Source organism: Suricata suricatta, chromosome 8 (assembly GCF_006229205.1).
Source record: "Suricata suricatta isolate VVHF042 chromosome 8, meerkat_22Aug2017_6uvM2_HiC, whole genome shotgun sequence".
NCBI classification, from domain to species: domain Eukaryota; kingdom Metazoa; phylum Chordata; class Mammalia; order Carnivora; family Herpestidae; genus Suricata; species Suricata suricatta.
This window is the reverse complement of record NC_043707.1, coordinates 63,548,721-63,570,594: the sequence shown is the minus strand read 5'-3', so window position 1 is coordinate 63,570,594 and position 21,874 is coordinate 63,548,721. Positions and strand designations below refer to the sequence as shown.

At 39.8% G+C, this 21,874-nt stretch overlaps 1 long non-coding RNA gene across 1 annotated transcript; it reads left to right on the top strand.

The window, feature by feature from the left end:
* The first annotated feature begins 13,095 nt into the window (after positions 1–13,095).
* On the top strand, positions 13,096–18,869 carry LOC115300004. The gene is made up of 2 exons (XR_003912457.1): positions 13,096–13,384; positions 18,524–18,869. It is a non-coding gene; the product is annotated as an uncharacterized LOC115300004 (long non-coding RNA).
* Positions 18,870–21,874: the final 3,005 nt, after the last annotated feature.

The following is a 21,874-nucleotide window of genomic DNA, read 5'->3' as shown; positions in this document are numbered from 1 at the left end:
CCTGTCGTGTTCCTGATCTCAGGGGGAAACCATGAACAGACACTTCTCCAAAGAGGACATCCAGATAGCCTACAGGCACATGAAACGATGCTCAACATCACTCATCATCAGAGAAACACAAATCAAAACCACACTGAGATACCACCTCATGCCAGTCAGAGTGGCTAAAATGAACAAATCAAGAGACTATAGATGCTGGCAAGGGTGTGGAGAGAGAGGCACCCTCCTACACTGTTGGTGGCAAAGTAAACTGGTGCAGCCACTCTGGAAAACAGTGTGGAGGTTCCTCAAAAAACTATCCATAGAACTCCCTTATGACCTAGCAATAGCCCTGCTAGGGATTTACCTAAGGGATACAGAAGTGCTGGCACATAAGGGCACAGGTACCCCAATATTCATAGCAACACTGTCAACAATAGCCAAATCATGGAAAGAGCCTAAATGTCCATCACCTGATGAATGGATCAAGAAGATGTGGTATATATATATACACACATACAATGGAGTATGACATCGCAATGAGAAAGAATGAAATCTGGCCATTTGTAGGAAAGTGGATGGATCTTGAGGGTGTCATGCTAAGCGAAATAAGTCAGGCAGAGAAGGAGAGACACCATATGTTTGCACTCATAGGTCTAACAGGAGAACAGGAGAAACCTAATGGAGGACCAGGGGGAGGGGAAGAGGGAAAGAGAGTTGGGGAGAGAGAGAAACGCAAAACCTGAGGACTATTGAATGCTGATAATGAACTGAGGGTTGAAGGGGAAGGGGGAAGGGGGAAAAGAGGTGGTGGTGATGGAGGAGGGCACTTGTGGGGAAGAGCACTGGGTGTTGTATGGAAACCAATTTGACAATAAACTAAAAAAAAAAAGAAAAGAGCAAAAAAATAAAATAAAATAAAATAAAATAAAATAAAATAAAATAAAATAAATGAGGACCTGTGGAATAAATTAAGCTTTTGTTTGAATTTTTAAACTTTTTGCTTATTTGCCTCCTACCTTCAACCTTATTGCTAATGTGAGAACAGTAGGGTGGGGTAATCTTCAATGAGTCACTTGACTTGGGTTTTTCATCTTTAAGGAAATGGGTTGAATGGGTAAGACTTGAAGTCTTTTTGATCTGTTATCTTGGATTTCTTTCTTTCTTTCCCCTTCTATCTTACTTGCAACTTACCTCCACTCACTTGGTTTTATTTTTTATTTATATTTTAGAGGCTCACCCCCTATTATAAAATCTCTAGGAGAATATACTTACGCTTGTCTTTGCCATTTACTCTTTGATTAGAGCCCAGGCACTGTGAGTTTACACCATAAACTTGTAAATTTCTGTCTGATAGAAAAAATAATCTCAAAGATTTAATTAATAAACCCTGAGGACATCAACCCGTTTTGTACCTAACATGGCAGTTTTAATCTATCATTCCCTTAGTAGATTGCCTGTAAACCCCATTTCCTAAAGTGCTCCTTGTTTTTATTTTTTATTCAAGTGTAATTAACATATAGTGTTACATATTAGTCTCAGGTGTGCAATATAATGATTCAACAATTATATACATTTTTCAGTGCTTATTAAAATATGTGTACTCTTAGTACCTTTTATGAACTAACTAGGTCATCTATATGTTGGGGTACACAGAGTTATTTTAAAAATTACATGCAAATAGAAAAAGCACAGAAGAAAAATGAAAGACTGGTTGGGGTGCATTGATGATGTATATAGGGACAGTTGAAGAAAAACCAATTCTCTTGTTCCTTATTTTAAGGAACTTAGAAAGATGAAGAAGGGTGGCACCTGGGTGGCTCAGTTGGTTAAGCGTCTAACTTGGGCTCAGGTCATTATCTCTCAGTCCATGGGTTCAAGCCCTACGTTGGGCTCTGTGCTGACAGGTTGGACCCTGGAGCCTGCTGCAGATTCTGTCTCCATCTCTCTGCCCCTCCCTTGCATGTACTCTGTCTCTCTCTTTCAAACATAAAAATAAAACATTAAAAAAAATTTTTTAAGGTGAAGAATGGGTTCCCAAACAGAAGGGATGGAGCAATGGATTCCTGTCTGTAGTTAAGATGTTTTATAATCTTACTAGAAAGACCTGTGTGAATCTCAGCTCTGGCAGTTCTCAAGCAGGAGGGCTTCCCCTCCTGTGTCCTACCCTGACTCACACACCGGACAGAGCAGCAGCCCACTCCTCCCTTTTAGGAATTTGGGACAAGATTCCCCAAGTGGAATGGTCTGGAGAGATCAATAAGCTACAATAGCTCCTCAGCTAACATATGTCTCTCTCTATTTATTTGTCTAGGTTGAATAGGGATGTGCTTTTCCTTGTTTTAGGAATTACCTTACTGGGACAAGTAGCTGTTGAGTTATATGATGGGGAAGAAGGCTTATCAAGTTTATTGGTCTGAATTCTCACCTTTTGAAAGCAGTCTATCCTGTAAGTACTTCAGATATCAGTTCTAAGTTTCATAAAGTTAAGCTTATTGAGTTTTGGAGCATTATTTCCAGTGAGCCCTGGACTGTGTATGGAAAAATGAATGTAACATCTGAGAAACAATTCCTTAAAAAATTATGAATAGCATCTTATTGAACATTAGGCCCTTTTTTAAAAATGTATTTTCAAAAATTAGATTAAAAATATAAATGAGTTATATCCGCCAGTGAATTAGGAAACTCATGCCTTTCATAATAATACTGTTTACTTGGGACTAATATTGTCCCCAGTATCCCTATTCTTAGATTTTACTGCATCCAGTCATGGTAGAATATTAATGAGGCATCATTAGAACTCTACCAAAGAATCAACAACTACAACTTGGGGTCCAAACAGAAACACTCAGGCGATCTCAGTAAAAGAGGTCTTGGCATGCAGAAGATGCTCAATAAACATTTACAGAAAGAATAAACCAAAGGAATTTGCCCACTGCCTGGTGGAGACCGGAGATTTCTGCCCATTTTCTAAGCCTAGCAAAAGTGAACAATTACTTCATGCAGGAAGCCGTAGCCTAGCAGGTTGACATGGGTGAACTAGGTGCCAGAGGTCTAGCTCAGCCTCTGCTACAAACTTGTGTCTGCAGACAAGTTATCTTAACCTCTGTGGGCCTCAGTTTCCTCTCTGAGAAAGGAAGTGGTTTCCAAACTGTGGTTTTCCTTTTTCAAACTAAATCTTTTGAAGAATTCTAATATATACAATAGGATGAGCAGACTCTCTTGGGTTGGATCAGGGAAGGCAGACTGTAGCCCTGCTGGTTGTACCTCCCCTGTCACCCCCACAGCACACAGTTTGAAAGCAATTGGACTTCATCTGTGAGGTCCTCTCTGGCCATGACATTTGTGGGCAGTGTTAAATCCTAGTGTTACAAGCAGCTATTTGGAGGTCAGGGGAGGATACTTGAAGATTTATTTTGAGAAGTACTACTTTAGAGTGTCATCTTCTCTCCTCAAACCTATTCCAGCCCCTGTGGTCTCTAAGTCAGTTGACAGCATCAGAATCTAATTTGTCTCTTACATCTGAACCCTGGAAATTATCCAAGATGGCCCCCTCGGTACCCATATATGCTAAGTCACTAACCAAGATGGTCTTCACCTGTGAATATTTCTGAAACCTACCATTTCTTCTCCAACCTGGTTACCACCCCCAGGATTCAGGTCTCTATCCTCTTTCTCTTGGACAGTCATAAAAAGCCTTGACCAGTCTTCCAACCTCTAGGCTCAGTCCACTCTCTTCTGTGCAACTCCTTAATAAGTCTTTTCATTGCTTTCTCTGGCCTAAAGGACACTCTCAATCCCCTTTGGAGGGCACGCAGGCCCTTCATGACTGGCCTTACCCACCTCTCTATTCCTATTTACCATCTTGTACTTGGTGTTCTGGTAGTATCAAATTTCCCGAAGTTCTTTGTATCTGCTGTTTAGTTTTATACCCTCACCCTTGGGTCCTAGTGATTCTCCTCCTATCTTGCCATCTACCCCTCTTTTCTGTAGTTCATTTATAATCTTTCTTTATATGTGTGTCATCCCTATAGAAAACAAGCTAAAGGTCCTACTTTGTTAAGACTCTGCATGCTGCTACCACATTGTATTCAAATTATACAGATAGATATATTTCCTCCACTAGATTGTAACCCATTAGAGATCAGTATTATTTCTTTTTATATGTCTTATTCCCCAGTGTCAAATACAGCGCCCATGAGCTTCTCAGTAAACAGTCTGTCATGGGATTATCTCTGGCCTCAACATATCAGCTCACTGATTTGGTTTCACATGAAATTAATCAAGAGATATAAGTGACTTCAGGGGCAAGAGAAGGGCTAATGTAAAGTATAATACTTTCAAATCTTAAAAACCACTTTTTAATAGAAATATTCTTCTAGTATTTATCATAAAGCTATTTAAAGCTTTAGAAGTTCTCTTTGCTTTTCCTTTTCATAAACCATATCATGTAAGAAGCGAAAAGTCAAAACACACCAGTGAAAGATGGTGAGTAAATTTACTCAAGTAAACCTTTGGGTATTTTGAGCAAATTACCAATTGTTCCTTTTTCCTAACATGAGCCTCTTGGAGATGAATGCTGACCATATCCCCCAACCCTGCTGCACTTGAGACTCAGGAAAGTGAACTTCGTCAGTATAGAATTCTCTTTCCTTGTCTAGGACGAAGGCCATCTCTAGCCTATATGACTCACACCATTGTGTAAGTGAGGGAAAGGCAACTTCTCTGCAGTGCTGCAGCCCCAAAGGCACAGGGCTCAGCAACAGAACCATGACTTTGTGTTAAGACAAAGGTGTCTATCTTCTAGGCAGATCGCCCCCTAGGAAGGGAAGCTGGATTTGAGCACCTTTACCAGGCACCTTTATGAAGCGCACTGACTTACCTTGCCTAATGCAAAGGGCCATCTTTGTCCTTAAAGATGTTCCCATCTCCTCCATCTCCCCAAATGATAATCTGTGGCTGCCAACTAAGCAGGAAAAGGTATAGTCATAATCTCTCTGAAGAGCATTTTGGTGGGCTTTCTTCTAAGTCAAGCTTGCCATTTTGAGAGGGCTAGATAAGTGGCATTCTGTGGTACTTTCGGAGCTGTGACCCAGAGAAATCCCTTCTTTGCATAGAATTGTCATTTTGTATAGCTCATTTTGCTAAGTGACAAAGCTGATTCTGTCACAACATAAGCCAAACAAAATGGTGATCGCCGGCTCATGCATGAGGGATCTCCTCGTTTTGATGCACTCCATGGTAAGCATTATTCACGAGCAGTTAATTATTGGCCTTCATGCATAAAAGGAATGTGACATTTGAGACAGATGTTTATTGTTTGTTACATATATATTTTTTTCAAAACTCCAGCTACTGAAATTGGCTACAATTACCTTCACAAAGCACAGCTTTTGTACACTCGGGGCTGCATCCTGATCTCTGACCTGTAGGAGCAGCACGCAGGTGTGGGGATAGGCCCATGGATATACTTTTCTTTTTATTGACAGCAGCGATGAGTTTCTTGAACAACTGTGCTCAGGCTGAAACAACTGCTGAGTTCCACCAGGGGCTGCTGTTGAACTTCTAAAAAAAATCATATTTTGGAGAAGAAGGGGGGTGGTGGTGGATGGGGAGGGAGGGATGGGAAGGAGGGAAGAGGAATAGAAGAAAAATCTTGGAAGAAAACCTGACATTTCTGTCTAAGGTGGAGCATGCTTTGCTGATGCCACACGTGGCGTGTTTCGGAAGTGTCAGTAATAAATACTTCTATCCGAAATCTTCGCATTCTATATCTGTGCATATTATACCCCAAGGAGAGTCATACAAAGACATAGCTGTCAGGGTCTAATTTTGGATCTGAAAACTATGGCGGTTGTCAGGCATCATTTCCCATGTGTGATATTTATCTCCTCTCACAAACAAACTGAGTGCAGGGTTTTTAATTAATTTCCAAGTGTCTCCCATGATAATTTCCCCCCTTAATATATTAATATGATGATTTAAACCGTCATTCAGAGGCGGACTTTTGGTTGGAAATCACTAAAGGCTTAGATGGTGTTTAGTATTATCAATAAGTTACACAGTCGTTGGTTTGCAGGGAATCAATAAAGTTGCCCTTTCCTCATTTTTATTTTTAGAGGCATCAGTGGGATTGTATCTCTTTTAAGTGTATTAAGGAAATCACTAGTGAACTGATTGTGATTCTTCTTCCTATGATTGGAGGCAGTTCTTAGGCTGCCTCTCTTACTGCTTATGGTAGAGTTACTTTACGCAAAGTTCTTGATTTGATGATAAGGGAGTGAATTTTCTTCTGTAAAGTATTCCCTTCAAAGAAACTTGATTTTTTAAAAATAAAGTAACCAGATACAGACCATGGAAAGGGGCATATCCCTGAAATGTACAAATCAATGGGGGACAGCAAGTAAATTCACTTCTTCTTCCCCTGTCCAATCTATTGCTTAATAGAAAATATGGAATAAAAATCATAGCATCATAAAAATTCTAAAGACAGGAATAGGTGGGAGTTATATGTTTCTTAAATAGCATATTTTAAAAAAAGAAATGAAAATAAAATTTGTGTCTTCCATAGGAAGAATTTTATTTTTTGTCAAGGCTTATCTCTTTATTTATTATTATTATACTCTTAGCTAAAAGGTTGCCTCAAATTTCATAATTTTTTTTCTCAGTTCACCTTTAAGATATTTGATTACTGTGGTGATAGGGCAGTCCTTGAAGAAATATTTATCTTTCTCTGAAAAAGACATTCAAACACCATTGGAAAATCATGGCAATAAAAGGTAAATTCCTAAAGTCTTTTATGAGTGTTCTAATTATTGGCAATCAAAATATTAAATTCCTGGAAATGAACATAACTCCTTCTTCTTACAGGACTGCAGCTTACATTTGTTACTTTTTTCTGTATGAGGATTTATTGCTTTCCTTCTCTCTCCCAGCTCCCAGTACCTGCTATACAAATGCTTTCCCTAGGTCCCTTAGGAAAATTTAATAACCAAATATATATCTAGCGAGAAAGGAATTTTAAGGTTCAATTGCTCTGTTAATAATTTGTATTTTTTTCCTGCCTTGCAGTTTCTATATAAGCAACATAAAACTCAACCTTTTAAACACAGATTGAGTCTGACAGTTTTTATTTTACGTGATTTCCAAGAATTGGTATAGAAATGCTTCTTAATTGAAATAGTTCTCCTTTTTGGCTTTTATTTTATTGTCCTTTACTTCTTGACATCTTGTACATTAAATCAGAGGCTGTTTTAGAGACATGAAATGACAGCTTTTTCAGAGCCGGATTCTGGATCTTGATGGATCTGCACTTCTCAAGGCAGACAGGCTGCTCTCCACAACCTCCGAGAAGCTTCCGCGTGATGGGCGCGTCACCAGGAGACACAACCATAAACTGCAGGTTAATCACCAAGGACCGACTTGTGTCAATTCCCCACTGCCCTGCCTCCCGTCTAAGAAGAATAAAGCCAAGAACTATTTTTTTTCTTTGCTATTTAATTTAGCAGAAACTGGGCTCAACTTTAGTTTGAAATTATATTTCCTCTCCACCACAATGGAAAGGCTACTCACGTAATTTAGTGGTGTGTTGTAAGGGAAAATCAAAGCGTCCTCGTGGAATATTTTCCCCTATTGTATCTTCCTGTGATGAAAGAACACATAAAGTGAATGAGATGTGACACAGGCATGAACAGAGAACCCATTTGTTACACTGAAATTCCGAGAAAAATGCTGTTTATGTTACTATGATGTTTTGGAGTTAGAAAAGGGTTATTTGGGGGAAAAATAGGTATTTATATCAGAGTCAGTAGGAATAACAATGAGACAGGATGCAAAAATATGATAGCACAGGAAAGAACAGGTCCACAGACCAGACCAGTTGTGCTTCATGGTAGCAAGCAAACATTTCATAACCAGAACGCTAACAAGATGAGCATTCTGGATTTGTTTTTCAGTTCCACCTAACTCTCTGTAACTTTACAATGTAAGATTCAGAAATTGGAGCCAATTACCATAATATGTGGTGGTTTGGTGGGAGCGTGTTCTACATCAGACAGTTAAAAGGTTTTATTGCTATTAGGAGCATGTTAATGCCCTTGATAATGTCTCTACTTGCTTTGTAATGTCTCTCGCTGAAGTATAGAATTCTTTTATCTTCTTATTACATTATGCAAAAACTTGAATTGAAAAGATATTTGCAGGAACATTTAAAGTAGTGCATCAATCAGCTTCAAAGAAGAGAAAATGTTCTCGGAATAGCTTATAAAAGGATAACTGTCAGTTTTATTTTGGATGAACAAAGGCGACAACGTAAAAAGCACTTTATTGTAAAAGCATACTGTGCAATTCAATAAATATGCCATATAAATATAAAAGAGAAGAAAGTTCATAATTATCTGATGACTTAAATGTAATTTAAGTAATACTTTTAAAATGCATCTAACAGTGAAGTACACTTTTTCTTTTGGGTTCTCTAAGCCCCCATTAGGTGATAACCTAACTCTCTCTCTCTCTCTCTCTCTCTCTCTCTCTCTCTCTGATAACATAAGGACTTGAATGGATTAGTCATGGTCCTGTTTTTAATATATCTCAGAATGATACAGGAAGCAGTGTGTGTGTGGGAAGCATTAGCAAAAATTTTAACCACCACTTAATGGTGCAAGCTTTTCAAAATGATTTGTTCTTATCTGCATGGTATTCAGTGCTTCTCATCCTGTCATTGCTGCTATAAGACAATTTTTAATTTGAATATTACTGTATTGTCACTTGAAATAGCATTTCCGAGTGTTTGGTGTTTGTTAGGTAAATTTATTAGCATTGCAATGCCTGGACTTTCTCAATCAGGAGTCCTTTTCACTTTCTATATGAAAATCCTTGTACCCTTCCTTATACCTATCTATCTATATGTATATCTTTATCTATATCTATATAATTTTGGAAAGTTGGCTTTTAACTGTAAATGTTAACTATATAACCTTTTTTTCAAATGTGTTTCCCAGGTAATAAACTTTAGCCTGACAAATGCTGCAGACATCACTCTTTCTGACAAGGTTTAAAAATCTACAGTGTGGGGGCACCTGGGTGGCTCAGTCGGTTGAGCATCTGGCTTTGGCTCGGGTCATGATCTCGCGGTTCATGGGTTCGAGCCCCGCGCCAGGCTCTGTGCTGACAGCTAGCTCAGAGCCTGGAGCCTGCTTTGGATTCTGTGTCTCCCTCTCTCTCTGACCCTCCAGTGCTCATGCTGTCTCTCTCTGTCTCTCAAAAATTAAAAAAAATATATATCTACAGTGTGAACTGTCTATTAAAGAAAATGTTCAGATCCAGCACATGGAAAACATATGTAAATTTTCAGAATCAGAAAAGAGCCATCTATGGAACTCAATTTTTCTATAATTTAGGCTTCTACACGTATCTGTACACATCTAGGCACAGCTAGCTCCCTCCATATACAAGGCGCCTGATAAATATTGGTTGATTAAGGCTAAAATATGAAAAGAAAAATATCCCAATCAGTAAAAATATGTCTTCTGTTTTGTAACCTGACAAAGGGATGCTTGTCAAATATAGCAATATACATTTTTTCCCAGACTTAGGCCTTTTTAAGATTCAAAAAAACTTCATTTGAAGCAAGTAACCTGGCTAATTCACTCCCCTATACTGTTGTAGCTTGTAAAATTATATTAATGTTTGTGACATTTCTAAGAAATAATCTCCATTTATTTTAAAACTGTAAATATGGCAACTTGTAATAAAAAGTCAATTCATAACTTCATTTGTAACCTCATTTGCTAGCAACTTCTTTCCCATCACTATCGTACATGACGCCTAATTCATTAAAATAGTGTTCTCAATTCAGTGGGTTTCATCCAGACTCGGTAGGAAACAGTCCCTAATCTGTTGCTACTCTCAGATCTACCCCATTTTCTCATCCCTTCTTTCTCTTGGCCTGTTTCGGAATGCTCTCATTTTGAAAGTACAAAGAAAATTATCTCATAAAAGAAATTTAATAACAACAGAACTTCTGAGATTTCAAAAACGTAGAATTCTTAAGTTATTGAACTATGGGAAAAGCCGTAATTTATAACCAGCAAGTTAGTATGTTGTACACATCTGTGTACTGTTTCAGAAAATAAAGGTTGTTACTATAGCAACTGCCACATAATATGGAACATACGTTATTTGTGAGATGCCAGGCTTCGTGTTAAAAAAAACAACTCCCTCCTCATGGCTGCTCACTGATGTTTCAAGGATTTCCACCTTTTCCTACACTATTGTAAGGGATTCTCATCTTTAACATTGTGTTGTTTTAAACCTTTTCCTTCTTTTAAGTTTCCTTTACTTTTGGAGTTTGTCAGCTAAATTACTAAGTTTGCATAGGACTGCCAGATTTGGTGACCACTATGGAAACATTTTCTCAGTCTTTGATTTTAAGAAATTCTCGTTAATGTTTTCCAATAGAGCAGTAAGTGCATGGGAAGGACACATAGCTAGTGAATACACAGGTGATATACACCTAGTAATATGTCACTGGAGTTGGTGCTTCCAGGGTTTTATAATTCTGTATTGTACAACCCTTGTGGGGTTAAAACCTCTTTTTTGAAAAATAAAAATGTCACAAAGTATGCACCTACTTTATGGATATCATATTCCATTTGCAAATGTGTCTATCATACTTAATTTCATTTGAAACAGTTGTTTAGACAGTATGGATCATTTTCTGATGAGAAAACTTAACTCATTGTGAAGGGTAGATTTCCAGTCTTTCTTGGTCAGTGGTGTGTTAGAGAATAAGCAAGTTGATAAAAATCTGAGATTTCAATATGGGGAGAGATCCTTTTAGTTTTTAGGCAGAATAATGAATCAATAAAAGAAACGAGGTACTGATATAAAATAGGGGCTCCTTTGACGTGGCTGGACAAGGCATCACAATGTCCAACTGTTTGAAGCAAAAGTCTGAAAACAACCTGATACTTAGAAAAATGTTTTTTGACCCTTGTTGGGTGCACTCTGTGGCTAAGATTTTTTGATACGTTGATGTGTCTGATATGTGTGAGTTTCTTGTGCATGGTAACTTTTTAGTCCAGATTTCATGTATAATTACAATTATTGACATATTTTGTCAGGTTAGAGGTTCATGGGGAGCAGTATCTGAGTTTCCCTTTTTACCTGAGGGGGCACTATGTACTAGCTGTCCTTAGAGACAACTATCTCTGTATCTTCAGAATGGTGTGCGTCATCAAAACATGCCACATCAAACCTGAAAACGAAACACATCTGGTGAAAATGGCAGAAAGAATAATACCTTTCCTTTTTTCAAAAACAAAACAAAACAAAAATGCCTTGATAGTTTAATCAATAAACATTTATTAAACATCTACCATGTGCCAGGCACAGTGTGGGGGATATAAAGATGAATAAGAACTTCCTTGTCTCCAGGGGACTCACAAGTCTAGTCAAGGAGAGAAGTATCCCTGAGACACTTCTGGGACCTGGTCCTCGATGGGCCTCACCAGTCAACAGCAACTCAACATCAGAACAATAACGGCCAGCACTGACTGAATGCTTACTTTTTGACAGTATCTCAGGTGCATTTATAATTTAACCTACATGATAGTGGTCTGAGGGTTTTACTGACATGAAAATGAGGACAAAAGGGTTGGAGTAACTTGTGTGCTGTTATGCAGCCAAAGTGGGATGCTCATGCCTGTTATACCTGAACCCATACACCTTGACTACTCATCCTTATCTGCACGGATAGCGTCCGCACAACTGGCTCCCTGCTGACTGCCCGGCCGTCCCACTCCATGCAGCTGCGAAAGGAGAACGTGAATCGTATCGTGCGTCTCCCTTGCTTAGGCCCTTCCATGGGCTTTCCATCACATGTGGAATCGAAGCTGAGTTCTCGGCCATGGTCTGCAGCGCCCTGTAGTTTGCTGCCTCCCGGCACCCCTGAAACTTCAGTTCCTAATGCTTTCACCCAGCTTGTTCACTAGGCTTTAGTCCAGAGATTGGCACACTTTCTGTAAAGGGCCACATAGTAAATCTTATAGGTTTCGCAGGCCATAGAGCGTCTGTGGCAACTATTCAATTCTGCTATTAGAGCATGAAAGCAACTATAAACGAATAATGAGCGTGGCTGTGTCCTAATAAAACTTTATTACATAAACAGTTAGCAGGCTGTATTTGGCCCCCACACCATAGTTTGCTGACCCTTGTTTTGGACTTACTGTCCTTTTTTAAATTTTTAAATGTTTGTTAACTTTTGAGAGAGAGAGAGAGCGTGCGAGAGAGAGCAAGGGTGGAGGAGGGGCAGAGAGAGAGACACACACAGAATCTGAAACAGGCTCCAGGCTCTGAGCTGTTGGCACCAAGCCCCACAAGCAGTGGGACCATGAACCTAAGCCGAAATCGAATGCTTAACTGACTGAGCCACCCAAGTGCCCCTGGACTTACTATCCTTATTTATGTTTCTCTAATATGCCAAGTCTCCCTACCTTAGGGACCCACACTCTGTCCCCAGATCTTCCCTGAGCTGCCTCTTCCTGGTTATTAGACCTCACTGTGATGGAGAGACTACTTGGCGGCCATATGTCAGCAGCTCTCTCCACCCCACCTGTATACCATATCATCTATTTTATTGCCTTCATAGCTCTTAAACGGGCAAGACCCCATCCATTTGTTTTCTTAGCCTGTTTTTTGTCTGTGTCCCCCCTCTAAGGAGGAATCATATTTGCCTAGTTCACCGTGATATTTCCACCAACTAGATCAGAGCCTGGGCATAGAATAGATGCTTAGTAAATACTTTCAGTTCAAGTACAAGCCTGTCTGAAACCAAAGCTTGTGCTTTTAATGATGTCTCAGTATTCCCTTTCTGTAAAAATAAAGCCACACCAATGATAATTTGAGGTATTGATCACATTGGACCCTAGAGGACCTCTGCACCCTGGCAAAAGCCCTCCTCCCAAGTATTTTTGATTGGCCCAGGAAATATTTCCCTGTGGGTAAGTCTGATGTCTGACCCTGTGGTGTCCACTGAGTACTGACCCCTTTTATGCTGTCATCACTGTATTTGTTGACAGTTGCCATGTCCACTGGGTGGCTTCAGTTGAACCAGGCTCCTCTATCCCTTACATTGCTCTGCACTCAGTGGACACCTTGGATGTCTTGCAACATCAGCTCTGGGTACCACCAAGGCCACACAGTGATGGCCATTGCTCCTGATGGGCACTGCTTCTGTCTCTGCTGAGAATCGATCCTTCTGAGCACAGCCACCCTGTCAAACACTGGAGCCCTCTATATCCAGTCCCAAAAGATGCCACCACTTCGAAGCACCATGCTGCTCTGGCCAATGGTGGAGTTGGGAAGAACACCTGTTTTTTGCTTACTTTCAACTTAGTGGTTCCAAGTTAGTGCTGTATATGCCCTAAGGCCTTATAGAATTTTCAGTTTTTTTACTTAACTGTCATCTCCCCTCCTAAGTAAAATAGCTGATGCTTATTATATGATGCTGATTGTGTGACAGGCACTGTTGGGGAGTTTTGTATTCATTAACTCGTATAATTCTCATGATAGAACCAAGAGGCAGGAGCGCTATATTATTACCATCTCCACTAAAGCTAGAGAGGTTAACTGACTCACTCAAGGCAACTAGTATATAACAGAACTGAAATTTGAATCCAGACACTGAGCTTTAGAATTCACACTCTCAATCCCAGTCTATGTGACCTCGGCATTGTCTGTGGGGGGGGGGGAGGCTGGGGACAGATGCAGGAGACCATGGCCACACTGTGCTCTCATTCTCCCTTCCCCTGTCATCCTGGGGCTTGTTACCCACTCAGACCTCTCAGTGCCCCATGTGCACAATTCCTGTGTGCAAACCATTGTTTTCTAGATTCATGTAGATATATCTAACCATAGGCCAAGGGAGAACCGCTCTCTCTGTACCCTAGGTCAAATAAGGTGCCAAGGTAGTTACTCGAAATGTGTCTGTAACACACAACAGAGAAATCATGAACGATTCAGGGAAGGAAGTGTCATTTGAACTGGATTCTGAAAGATGAATATGAGTCATTCAGAGACGGTAGATAAAAGGGTCTATAACTAGACCAAGCGCAGACCGCATGATGTATAAGGGAACAGGCTAAGACACGGTGAGAGGTAAGCTGGGGAAAGGAGACTAGGGTGGATCTTGAAGGACCCTGATACATGCTAAGAAATTTGGACATTATTTTGTAGGCAAGGACAGGGTGGAAAGATGGGAGAAGTAGCAATAGCTTTAACACCTGAGTGCTGGAGAAAAGAGCTCTCTAATGTTCATGTAGAGTGAAAGGTTTCAGTGTATGGTCTAAAGCCCACTTGATCTCTGGTCTGTGGATTAAGTTTTATAATATCTGTATCTTCATGGTTCTAATGTGACCTAAATACTTATAATGCCCTTTATCAAAATTGGTTCCATTTTGCTTATTCCTTGTGATAAAGTTTCCTCTCACTGTGCCTGTTTACACCCCGTGCTCAGCAGGAGTGGGGGTGATTTCTGAGTATTCTATTCTACTAGAATGGGCCCAAGACGTTCTAGAACTGCTGCTCCAGAGGACCTCAACCCTGTCAGCGATGTCACACCTGATTGTCTTCAATGGCTTCATCCAGGTTAACCAGTCTTCCGGAGAGAACTTTGTGGAATCTTTCAGCCTCCTTCCCTCTGTGAAGGTTATGAAAGCACTAATTCTTAGTCTAAGAAGCTGCCTGCCATGTACAGTCATCTCTAACGACTTTGGAGGCTCTTCAGTTTTTCATGGACACCTAATTAGGCAGTTATTTACATGTCGTTTTACTTATACTCATGACTCCCTTCTAAGTGGTGCACTAATGAAGTCCCTCTGTGACGCCACAGCACTCCAACTGATGAAGTTTGTCTTCTCTTTGGGAATCAAACGCCCATATGAAATTAATGAGTCTCTTGTACCCAAACTACTTTTGAATTTTGTCAGCTCTGTCTGTAAGAAATATTTAGAATAGCCTGACTCTTGTCAGAACAGGATTCTTATTTCTTTGGCAAATTTACATAAAACTGTAGAGAGAATAACCCAATCAATCTAATGTATGTGTCCCTTCCACACCACAAGGAGCAGGGGTATGGAGAATGGGAAATGATTTCTAAGGTCACAGAGGAGCAGGATATAACTTAATGAGCCTTTCGAGGAATGAAAAAGAAATGATCGTTCTTAAGAAACATTCACCCTCCTTATAAAATCGGTTCTGTTTTTCCAGGGTCCATCCAGGAACATGAATTTTTCTATTCCCATGATTTTCCAAGTTTTAAAAAGAGGGAGAACTTTTATTGAAAAAAAAAATGGAATCTTCAGTGATTCCCGTCAATCAAACAGGAAGCAGTGGAGTTACAGTGGTCAGAGGGGACAGTGCAGTCCCAGAAGCTTGTCAAATAATGTCTTGTGCCTCACCCTACAGCTCCTCACCCCAGCCTTTAACTGCAGCAGGGCTCTGAAGAATTTGACATGAAAATCCCAGCTCTATCCCATCCATCCATTCTAACATTTACCCTAGGAGGTATAGCTCATATGGAAAAGGGTGTAAAGAAACATTTTAAGAATGGTCTGTTTTCTCTTCATAGTGAATTACTCTAGATTTCCCTCAGTTACCATTTGAAATGGCATGACTTCTTCAAATTACTATAAAGAACACCAAAATGCAGTAGTTCTCAGAAGCATCCCTCTGAAGGTCTTTATCTTCTTCCAGTCCATTAATTATTCTTATATTGCATGTATACTGTTCCCGCCAAGAGGAGGAAAAGGGTCCATTTCCTTCAGCACTAATTATTGCTCTATTTTCATTGTTGGGGGTAGGAGGGGCACTGAATCATACAAAATATATATCCTAGAACCATATATCAGTGAAAACCAACTTAGGGCTGTTTTTAGACTAATTCTAGCCTTTTTGGAGAACTGGAAATAAAAAAAACTTTAAAATCATCTACATTTAAACTTCAGAAGAAAAAGTGAAAAACTTTATAGAAAGACAGTAAATAATGAAAAACTAGATTTCTAGGCCCCTATGTATTGTCATTCAGTTGATGAAAGACCGGGAAGAGGGAAGGAGGGTTGGGAGGGGGAGAGCAGGAGGGAAAGCATAAGATGTGGAGTGGCATGGAGCATGCGGAGAGGAGGATGGCTGGCCTATCTATTCCTGCACCTGCATTTGCTCCCACCTCTGGGACTCCATCCAGAGTCTGCTTTGTGGGTGGCCTTCACCTCATGGCTACCATCACCCCAGTCCTGCCCTGATGGGGCCTGCTAAGCTTCTAGGAACAACCTGTACCTTGTCTACAACTTGGCCAAGGTGCTTCTTTGTCCCTGCCTCTCTTGGCTTCTTGTGAGGTGCCTTCTGGAAAAATTCCGGAATCTTCTTGAGGGTGCTTGCTCCCCGCGCTCAAGGCAAATCACTATACTGGAGTGCTTTTACTCTTTTTCAGAAGGGTTTTCCATGAACCCAGGAGAAAAATAAAAATTAAAATAGTTTATTCTTTCTTGAGGTTTTCATTTTCCTTAAAAACTTTTTGGGAAACGTCCTCCTTTAAAAAAAATTAAGAATTCAGGGGTGCTTTGGTGGCTCAGTCAGTTAAGAGTCAGCCCCATGTCGGGCTCTGTGCTGACAGCTCGGAGCATAGAGCTGCTTCAGATTCTGTCTCCTTCTCTCTCTGCCCCTTTCCTGCTCATGCTCTGTCTCTCTCTTTCTCAAAAATAAATAAACATTAAAAAATAATTGTTTTAATTAAGAACTAAGCCCTGATAGAGAAGTGATTAGGGTTGCTATTTCTTAAACATAAGTCATTTCTATACTCTTTCCTTGCTCTGATGCATACCATCTGTGATATTTTTCTCAACATTTTTCTTTAAATCAACTTAATTCTTTAAGTGTTCATTTATTTTTGAGAGAGAGAGAGAGAGAGAGAGAGAGAGAGAGAGAGTGTGTGTGTGTGTGTGTGTGGGAGTAAGCAGGGGAGGGGCAGAGAGAGAGAGAGAGACACAGAATCCAAAGTAGGTTCCAGGCTCTGAGCATCAACAAAGAACTTGACATGGGGCTCGAATTCGTGCTGTGAAATTATGATTTGAGATGAAGTTGGATGCTTAATCAACTGAGCCACCCAGGCACCCCATATTTAAATCAATTTAAAAGGGAGCAATTCTGGGGTGCCTGGGTGACTCAGTCGGCTAAGTGTCCGTCTTCGGCTCAGGTCATGATCTCGTGGTTCACGGGTTCGAGTCCTGCATCAGGCTCTGTGCTGACAACTCAGAGCCTGGAGCCTGCTTCAGATTCTGTATCTCCCTCTCTCTCTGACCCTCCCCTGCTCGCACTGACTCTCTCGGTCCCTCAAAAATAAATAATAAATAAATAAATAACAAAATAAACAAATAAAAGGAGATATTCCATAAAAGGGAGCAATTCTAAATAATAAAATTGGTGAAATTGAGAGTATGAGATGTTATATTTAAAAATAAATAAATAACAATGAAAATATTTGGATATGTGGCAATTAAAATTATCCCCACAGCAGTAAATGTTCTACCATTTGGGAAATATCATTCATTATGGTAAATGGTCTGCTTCTGTCTTATGACTTTGAATATAAACTTGGGGTTTATGCACCAAGAAGAAAAGAAACGAGAAAGCTGTTGAACTAGGAGACTGCCCGGAGCCTGTAGGTCCCAGCATAAAATTTATTAAATTCCTGGAGTTTTTTCAATATAAATAAAACATATGTGTAATCAACATAAATAAAATACTTATGCATATGTATTTTTCAGTCTATACCCTAGTTTGGTGTGATAAAATTATCCCAGGTTTGGGGCACAGAAAATGACTATGCAGCAGAGCGTCATTTAGGTAATCTCCTTGTTAGTTTCAGTCAGCCATTCCAAGTAGCAGTGCATTATCCTGAAGGTGGTGTGGTGGTCCTCTCACTGTCCTGTATTTGTTATTCCATAAGTAGACAGGGTTTCTGTGATTAAAAAAAATCATGCTACTTAACAATACTCTAAATCAACCCGGTGCCTTTGTGGTTTCTCAGGAAAAAGATAAAATAAGGTTATGTTATTACCTTATATTTCCCCTTTGCCATAGAATTTCTTTTTCAGATTCCAGGGCAAATAGAACAAAGGATAGGTTTTTATAATTTTTTTTTCCAAGAGCATGTTCTGGTGTCTCATTATTTGGAAGATTGCTGTGAAAAGAAGGATCAAAAACATAGAAAGGCATAGTTAATTGTGTAATTCATAATAACAGCAATTTTTCCTGTTCATGTCTTTTTGGATGCATTTTTTTTTCCCGAGAAAGACTGAATGGAATAATTTTCTCCTTTTTCTCTCTTTTTTTCAAAACTATTGATGCGACACAATGCATGTTACATAATAATCACGGTTATCATGACTTTGGGGATGCAGGGTTTCAAGTATACATGGTATACAGAGTATTTTATGAAAATTTTGATTCTCACGTTTGAGGATAATAAAAAGATTCCTTTGCTTCTTAGAAAGAAACCCTGAAAACAAACGAACAAACGGACTCAGTGCACGGACACCTAGCCGAGCCTGCGTCTGGGAGGAATGACATGCCTTCAGCATGAAGTAGCTACAAGAAAAAGACATGTAATTAAGGAGGGGAAAAAAATCAGAAACTGGGGCCATTAAAGAGACTGTGATATGAAGAACACGTTGTACAGGAGATGTGACCACAGATTTCAGATCTGAGAGCTGAAAGGAAATGAAACTAGTTAAAATTCCACAGCTCATTCACTCCACAGGAGAAAGAACATTCCTGGTCGATGCCACTTGCCACTTCTGTTTTAGAAACAATTAAAAGATGCAAATATTTGTGAATCGCTGTGTATGTTGCAATCCTGTTTTGAAAACAAACAGTGCCTTGTACCTTAGGTTCTTACTAGTGGTTAAGTCGGGATTCAGGGGTTAAAGCAAACCCTTCAGAATGAGTTCACTCCTGCTACGCAGACAAAGGGACGCAACTCTGAGACTGTGTTCTGTTTGCCTGCAAGCTGTTGCCTATGCCAAATGAGCATATTACAAACCATTCAAATTAAGTTGAAAATTTGTAATTATAGTTTCCCTTTTAATTGTAACTTATGCAAATGTTATATTCCAGCTGCACAAATAATTTTCGCTTCAGACTACCACATCCACATCAAATCTAGCATGTAACACCCTGATACAAGATTCTTCCAAGCTGTAGTTGCAGATTTAGAAGGCTGGAGTGGGCACTGTTAGTTATGGCTTCCACGGCTGTTACCCTGCAGTTAAGTATACATTGCAAAGTGGCAATAGAGAAGAGAGACACCTTTCCTATAATTCGCTGGAGACAATTTACGAATAGAGCCCGTAGAAATGGAATAGGAGGCAAACAAACAAACAGGCACAAAGTGTAAGAAACCTGGATGTTTGGTAAAGTGAATATTGTATCCTTGCTGTAATTGATGAATCTGGTTTGCAGTGCAATTAGATACAGGAAGAGGATGCTTGTGACTCATTTGTTAATTGTCATGCATTTTAAACCACTTAATGCGAACAGAAATTGACTATTTTCAATTTTCAATGGAAATTTCACTTGGGGAAATCATCTATAATACCATTAAAATTTTTAACCAAGAGTGAGAGAAGCACTCTTACACACACACACACACACACACACACACACGATGCCACATATGTGAGAAATAAAAGAGAAAAATCCCCTCAACTGCAGTATAGTGTTCTGATTACTGAAGTGCTTTCTTTCCATAAATTTGGGAAGATTTTCATATTCTTGGTAGGCACACAAGTGGAATCTTGATTTACTATAATCCAGTTGACCAAATAATTAGCCTTTTGTGTTTAACTGTTCTGGAAGCAATGGAAGACATGGAAGAAGAAAGTTTGCTTCACATCCTCAAGTAATTCACAGTCTTGTTGATAAACAAGGCACTTGTATAAATGACATTTGTGTGTTTATAGAATTAGCAGAGAGATCAACACTTCATCTCTCAGTGGGGCAAACAGACCTAGTGTGGCTTAGTGGTTTGTTCAAGGTCACACCTACTAGTGGTGAAAACATGTTTCAAACTTAGGAGGTCTAACTTCTTTTTCTTCATTTTTTCCCCATCATTAAGGCATCTGTTAATTGAAAGCTGTACAACTAAAGAATCTATTTGCTAATATGGGTCCTTCCTATACTTGCCCATGAAGTGAACTTCGACTCAGTTGGAAATTGTACAAGTTTTAAAACAGTTTCATAGGTCCTATGTAGAGATTGGAAGGTTTTGTTGATCTCTAATTAGCTCTGATTAGTTAAGATTGATTTTTAAACTGGGAAAATCCAAGATAAAGATCGCATGGCCCTGAAAAGGATGCTGTAAATCCATATGCTTTAGGTCAAAAAGCAAATGATTAAAAGTCCAGACTGATTCTTGTGTAAAAGGACACCACAAGGAAATGCTAAGAATGTCCATGGACAAAACCCCCGGTGGTGTGTGTCATTAGCCCAGGAATGCTAGTGGCCTAAGCCTCATTTATTACTGCTTTTGGCACAGTCTGCTACATAAGCAGCTCTGACGGTGACTACACTCGTGTAGAGATTAGGGACCAATGCCTACAAAAAGGACGGATGATGGTAGGGCTGGTGTTTTGGTCTGTGTGCCAGGATTTCCTACAGAGAAGTATGCGTGTGCTTAGTTCTTTATAAACCGATTCATTCATTCAGCAATCCATGCATTTACTGATTCACTGATCATGCATTTATGGGGCATTTACTATGTGCCAGGTGATGTTATGTTTAATGGTGGGGAAACAGGTTGGCAAAGTAAAAATTAAATAATTTATTTGATGAGTGTCTACTAACTACATGTAAGTTACAGTCTGACGGACCCAGTAATTCTTGACTTCCAGTCTCGGCTCTCATCCAGAAATAAGCTGTGCTGCCTATGTCCAAAGGCAAGTTAGTTTCCCTAGGTCTCTCAGCATCTCTCTCTAGCCAAACTGAGTGTAGACCCAAAGATGGAGACTTTTCCTCCTGTGTATCTTACCAGAAGGGCAGTTTTCAAGGCTAACCCACTGAAGGGATCCAGCATCTTCTGTAGGATTGTGGGTAAAAGCATGGACCTTGGAGTTAGATATGTATGGCTGGCTCTACTAGTCACAAGATGAATGTCCTTACCACATATTTAGTTTTCTCCTCAGTAAAATGAGTGTAATCTGGAAAGGTTGCAGTGAGGATTAGATTTAAATAAATTAATGTGTGACACTTAATAAGGCCTGACAAATGGTGGCTAATGAGTAACATTTTGCTAAAATTTGTTCTTCTCGGAATACTCATTTCCATTTGCAAATGATGTCTCTTGCCTGCCATGTATTAGCTTCATGTGCTCATGACATTTTGCTGTGTGAGTAGTGACTTAGACATCTGGAGTGTATAAGAATTTTTCTGGCTCCCTTTGGCTACTTCGATATGCTGCTAATTGATTTTCTAGCGGTCACCGTGAGTGGGGCTACTGAGCTTATCTATGGATACTTTCCGGAGGGCATCTGGAAGCGCAGCCTTGAAGGCTGACCTGCGCTGGCTTCCTTCCACAGGAGGACGGTGATTTGTGGGGTGTCAGTTGCTTCAGAGTTTCTCGATTTGTTCTTCTGCTCCCCTCCCCCACCTTCACTTTCTACTTTTCTTTTAAAAAATTTTTTATTATTTACTTTTGAGTGGGAGAGAGAGCACTTACAAGCAGGGGAGGGGCAGAAAGAAAGGGGGACAGAGGATCTGAAGCGGGCTCTGCACTGACAACAGAGAGCCTGATGTGACACTGGAACTCAGGAACCGTGAGATCATGACCTGAGCTGAAACCAGA